This window comes from Homarus americanus, unplaced genomic scaffold (assembly GCF_018991925.1).
Source record: "Homarus americanus isolate GMGI-L3 unplaced genomic scaffold, GMGI_Hamer_2.0 scaffold25483, whole genome shotgun sequence".
NCBI classification, from domain to species: Eukaryota; Metazoa; Arthropoda; class Malacostraca; order Decapoda; family Nephropidae; genus Homarus; species Homarus americanus.
Genome location: NW_024726235.1, coordinates 3,786,431 through 3,793,251, shown reverse-complemented (window position 1 = coordinate 3,793,251; position 6,821 = coordinate 3,786,431).

The window sequence follows — 6,821 nt, the reverse complement described above, 5'->3', positions numbered from 1 at the left end:
CTTCCGTGTTCAATCTCCTGGGAGGGAGGTGACCCCTGGGTGGGAGGTGTCGCTGTTGATTTCAGGTGCTGGAGGCGACCCCGCAGTGTTGCTGTTGGCATCACTGAGTGGGACCCTTTTGTGGGTGGAGGCAGGCTCCCAGGGAACCTGGATGCCAGGCCGTCACACCCTCCTCCCTGCACCTGTAACACTGCCTCCTGGGTGGGGAGGTGTAGCTGTTGATTTCAGGCGTTGGCGGCGACCATGTAGCGTTGGCGTTGGCGTCACTGAGTGTGACCATTGTGGGTGGAGGCGGGCTCCCAAGGCAACCTGGATGCCAGGCCGTCACACCCCTTCTTCCTGCATCTGGCACACTGCCACTCAAATGGGAGTCCTGCTCTCTTCCGTCCTGAGAGGCACCTTCCTTGATGGGGCAGCTGCTTGTGCTATTTCCTGCGCAGTAGCCGCAGGTGGCTGCTTGTGACAGTTTTCGCCACATGATTGACCCCAAAGCAGTTGTAGCACACCACAGGGGGAGAATCCACCGACTGATGTTACTAGGGGTACCGTACGTGCTGCCAAAAAGCTGTACTTCTCAGGAGGTGGTTCCTTCCTTTTCAAACAATGATGATCCTACTAAGTTGTGCACCATCCTTATAGAGCCTTCTTGCACTGTGGACGCCCTGGGTGACAGAGCTCTTGGGGAATACCCTTGAGGATTGGGTGACAAGGTATTCCTTCATTTTTTGAGGGTCGAACAGGTTCATCTCGCTTAATAAGCTGTATTGAGCCGACCTTACCATCAATGAAGCGTTGGATAGCTTCTGTCTCCTCTCGGCCTACATAGACAAAACGAGGGGTGTTACCTGGCACGACAACATTCAGCTTAGCCATGCCATAATCCTTATTCAGGGCAGTCAACCAATTAATCTTCATCAAATTGGTTGCGTTCTCCGGGAAGAGCAAGGCACATGTACTTAGCCGGGGAGCAATGGGAGGGGGATGCCCTATTGGCTCTCCTCTGCTTCCTTCCCTGGGTCCTCATCTTGTGTTTCTGCTGACGTGTCTGAAACTTCTGAAAGCCAGCTTCAGTGTCGCTATGACTGTCCTCTTCATCTTCTTCATCAGGACATAGGCAGAGCGCCGCCCAGCGATGACTCCTGCCATGGTTAGATTTAAGATGGAATCTAGGTCATATACACTGGGGCACAGAGGCGACATGTAGGCCAGCGATGTCCTGAGGCGTAAACCCTCTTATAGGACAAGGAGAGGGAGCCTGACATCAACGGTGGAGGGGTAGGAGGGCCTCCTGGGAGCGGAGGAGGTGGTGTCGGGGGACTAAGGTAACAGGAGTATTCTCAGTTTATAAGCACTTTTATTACACTTCACTTGTTCTTAAATAACTCTGTTTTCTGACGGCACAACACCTCAGACCATCCTCACTTGGTTCGTCGAGACCCTACATTAAGTGTCCGTTACTATGGTGGGGTTGGGGGCGACCGCATGGGCAGCACTCTCGGCCCCATAGGGGCGATAGTCTCAGGACCACCCTGTCAAAGCAGGCCTAACGACACTGACCTTGAGCCTCCTCATTATCCCACCACTGACCCAGCACGGGTCACCACTCCACTAGAGAACGCCGGTGAACACACGGAATATTTACAATTTATGCCGTAGGGATGAGGAGAAACCTTGCGTGGCATTCCGTTGACGCAGTGGTCCGCCTCGGGAAGGTCAGGGCAGCTTCCTCACTTGGCGCTTTATCAGAAAATGTTGAACTGTGTTGGTAACAGCTCGTTTTCCTGCCTCAAGCCGCTTGTATGTTTGCTATGATATTTTTCCCTACCACGGACGACCTGAACCCGCCCATTGGATTGAGTGTGTAGAGTCACTGTAGTGAGTCACTTGGAGTCGTAATCCTCTCTCGTTGCTGATACTATGCTCTTACTGCCCCGGGACCGTCACGCCTGCTTCTTACATTTTTTTATTTATTTATTTTTTTCAGAACATGCTTCATATTGGTTGTCTGTGTGGGCTTTAATTGTGAGGTTTTTCGTGTCAGAGCAGCACGGAGAGTTGTTGACTCTTCCTTCCACTTCTTCGTTCTTGGATTCCTCTCTAGTTCGCCCTGCGTGTACACACATAGTTCCTTGATTAATTTAGCTCTGCCTCGATAAGCCTTGTTTATTTGTTGTCTGTTTTCCTAATAAACGATTACAATGACTCGTATTTGGTGGAGTTTTTTCGTTTATTTGGTTCAATTTCCTTCCTTCCTTCCTTCCTTCCTTCCTTCCTTCCTTCCTTCCTTCCATCAGTCTATTTGTATCAGCGTTGTTGTCTAAGATCTGTACTGGCCTTACTGTTTGAAATATATTTTTTTGTACTGAAGTCACTTATAATATTGCTCGTGTTTAGTGTGGTTGAAGGTTAACTTAGACTAAGACTTTAGTTTCATCTTTGACCTTCACCACTTGTCACTCTGATCCCGAATCAATACTTGAGTATAATTAGTTCGTGAGCACTGATATTACCCAACTGTTGCTTACCTGAATAAAATTCCTGTGTTGTCGGGTGAGTGTTAGGCCCATTCTCACTTGAGTTTTATTTGTTGACAATTTTAGATAATTCGAAATATTTGTCTCTCAGTGTTCATTTAGTTCCCAGGTTCCACAGCCGCCTATGTGTATCTAAGCCTCAACTCTCGACTCTCGTGTTGAAAATTACAATCTCCCGCCACAGGTACAGTTTATCGTCTGGTTGAATGTGTCTTATAAAAGCTCTCTACAGCCTCTCACTGACGCCAGACGCTCCTGTAATACACCTGATTGACTCCTGAACGATCGTCATCTCCTCATAGTTGACCTTTGATGGATCACCTGGGGATTAGACACCACAGCTTATTTCACCAGATGGTTAAACACTCTAGCGCTACGTGGTGGATTTAGATTAGGTTAAGTGGGCGTTAGGGTGTTGAATCATCAGGTGAAACAAGGTGTCTAATATTCAGGTGATCCCATTTAAATTTATCAAGGTGAACCTTCACCACCTTTGTCAAACAGGTGTGTATATTGAACAATCATGTACAGGGTATATAACCATGATGTAAACTATAGATACTGTAGACCTATATCACTAACCCCAATCTAATTTAAGTTTAGTTCCTTTGTTATGGTAATAAACGAAAACTTACACGAAAGATTTTTTTTCTCTAGGACCTAACTATGTTAATTTATCGCAACAAAAGGGCAGATATTATCTCTTGGCTAAAAACATCACCCAGGAGAGAGCTCGTGCGTGAGGCTGCTCATGCTGGAAACTTTTCCTTAGACAGTGTGTGTGTAATAATAATAATAATAATTAACGGTTTATTGAAAGAGCTTGGCAGCCAGAAGGCTGAAAATATACAGTTACATATTTGGGGAATGGGTTACGAATTACAAATAATATACAAGTGACATAAGTGACACAAATAAGACATATAGTAACTTAGATGGGGATCAGCTCAAAATACAGTTCATTTCAACATAGTGACAGTGTAGGGAGCAGTGTTTACTGGGAGTGAATACACTGATTTATTACATGTTATTGATAATTTTTACAATGGTTGGGACTGGGCTGTTCTTATAGCGACAGTTCGTGCACGTATGGGCTGGATGCGGTTGTGGTGTCGAACAGCAATTCTCGGACAGGGGATCTCAGGTGGTAGTAGGGCCGGTGTCGGGATGGTGTAGAAGCTTCTTACCAAATTTGCAGATGAGGTCGTGGTGATGGTCAGTGAGAGTCGAAAGGGTCAGTGTGTTGAGCGCTTCTTGATATGTGGAGTAGGAAGGGAGAGAATAATCTTGCATGCCCTCTTTTGCACTTTTTCTAGGTGTTTACGTTGTGTGTGTGTGTGTGTGTGTGTGTGTGTGTGTGTCCGTCCGTCCGTCCGTCCGTATGTTCCTTATGCTTATGTGCAGTTTTGAAGACAGAGATGAAATTTGGTAGGGAGGTGCGAACCCCCTAGGGCAGGGGTGGCGAACCTATTTGAGAGCGTGTGCCCAAATTGGCGATAATATTCTGAAAAATTCTCTCGCGTGCCCGTGGGAACTTTGAACAGAAGATAATTATTATTATTATTATCATTATATAGGTATTTTACCAAAAAATTGTAGAGAAAGAGAACAAAATGCTTGAAAGCATTCTTAGAGAAGTCTGTTTAGGCAACCAGTAAATTACTGTTATTTATAACTAGTAATTCACAAGAGGTAAAATTAATGAATTACGTGACAATAATAATTTTTTCCTTTTCTGAAAACCGTTAAAAAGGAAAGGATCACATTCTAGCCACGATTCTTTAATATACTCCCCGTCACTGAGTGGTTTTTCATGTTGAGCAATAATCTTTGAAACCTCAAAACCAGCAGCAAAGACATTTATGAACAGTTTCATAACGCCGCTTTACGGAAGAAGTCCTGCACACAACTGTTTCGGACCATAAGATGCATAATGCTTTATCACCCTTTTTGATCATGCCAAATCTTTCACGCCACGATTCTTGAAAATCTCTGCTGCTGCTGCTGCCTTCATTTGAAAATTTTTGTTTCTTTGCTGGTTGAGCTGACTTTCTGGACAAGCTGAAAAGGGTAGATACAATGCAAATACTAATGTGAAGTCAATACAGAGTAGTAAACAGTAATGCAGTTTAGAAATCACTTTACCAATAAATAATCACTCAACCACATTCCACACGACATTACATTCTAATCGTCAAACATTTCGTGAATGTCATTATTCGTATCATTAGTTTATTATAGTTTTCTTGTGATTTTATCAAGATTTATATTATTCACTTTTTCATTGTGGATCTACATGAAAAAAAAAAAAAAAAAAAAAAAATATATATATATATATATATATATATATATATATATATATATATATATATATATATATATATATATATATATATATATATATATATATATATATATATATATATATATATATATATATATATATATATATATATATCATGGGTGGGGTTTAAAAATCTTGGGGAGGCAGTGCATGCCGCGTGCCGACAAAAATTTTCGCGTGCCACCTTGGGCACGCGTGCCATAGGTTCTCAACTTCAACCCCTGCCCTAGAGCATTTTCTGTAGATAGTTTAAGAATTAAAATCAGAGGTTATAATTATTTATCACACACTGAGTTATCTATCAGAGGGTTATCTACTGGATTATATAACACTGCTCAGGCATCAATCTCAGGGTCAAGAGTCAGGTCAGGTACATTTCTTGAAGCATGAGGCGGTCACAAGCATCCTCTATCCCCTGAACCCACTCCTGCCCTGAACCCACCCCTGCCCTGAACCCACTCCTACCCCTGAACCTACTCCTGCCTCCTGAACCCACCCCTGCCCCCTTGAACCCACTCCTACCCTCCTGAACATACTATTGCCCCCTGAACCCACCCCTGCCCCCCTGAACCCACCCTGCCCCCTGAACCCACCCCCCTTGAACCCACTCTTGCCCTCTGAACCCACTATTGCCCCTGAACCCACCCCTGCCCACTTGAACCCACTCCTACCCCCTGAACTCACCCTGCCCCCTGAACCCCCCTGCCTGAACCCACCCCTGCCCCTGAACCCACCCCTGCCCCTGAACCCACCCCTGCCCCTGAACCCACCCTGCCCCTGAACCCCTGCCTCCTGAACTCCAAATGCCCCTGAATTCCCCTGTCTCCTGAATCCCCCTGCCCCTCTGAATCCATTCTTCCCCTGATTCCCACTTACCCCCTGAATCCTCTTGAATCCCCCCCTCCTGCCCTCTGAATCCCTTTGCCCTGAATCCCCCTTGCCCCTGGATCCCCTTGCCCCTGATCCCCTTTCTCCTGAATCCCTTCCTCCTGAATCCCCTGAAACCCACCCCCCTCCCTAAAAACCACTACAGGTTGCCCCTACATCCTGAACAAGCACGGGGGAACCTGACTTGGCCCGGTTCTCTGGGGGGAAATACTAACACACATCGTTCTTCCAGTCATGGCTACCCGCACACCCCCTCTACCACCTGCAAAAGAACCTGCTGATAAACCGATAACTGTGATGAAGGGAGGAGGAGGAAGGAAGGGGGAGATGGGAGGAGGAGGGAAGGGGGAAGATGGGAGGAGGAGGGGGGGGTGGGTTAAGTTGTCGTAGTCAGTGTTGCTTCGCATTGTCTGTACGAAACATTGAAGGGGACAAAAAGGAGCTAGGTTCAGGCTCGGTGTGCACGTGACCTGAGTGCGACTTAAAATGTAGCCCAGAACCTCAATGCTAGATGATTCGTTGCTTTTTTTTATGTCGTGTCTCAAGTAGTAAAGAGTAACGGATCTCTTCCAGTTATGCGGTGAGATCGAGGATGTTATTGTGGTTCTTGTATGAGTTGGGTTAAGGGAGCCATGTAGGAAGAGTCCCACATGGTGAGTCTTCGAGAAAATTCAGCAAATGAAGACTGGCAATACGAGACCAGGACCACTGTTGCTCATAATTCGGTCTAAGTCAGCAACAAAACCTCGCTCTGAGTCTACCCCGATGATGCATACGTCATCGGCTACAGCTTCTTGACTGGGACACGAGCGGGCCAGCGATGCCAGCGGCGAGTTTCATAAAGTGTGACAGAAGCTAGCTAGCACACCTATCGTGGAAGGCGCTGATGTATAAATTAAAAGAAAAATCATTTTGTATTAATTTTTTTCGAGTTTGGTTCATTAATTCACTTAATTCTTTGTTTCGAGTACGTGGGTTCAGAGATTTGGTGTTAAGGGTTTGTAAGTGGGGGTTCAAGGATCCATAATTTGGGTTTAGAGTCTAGGGTTTCAGGT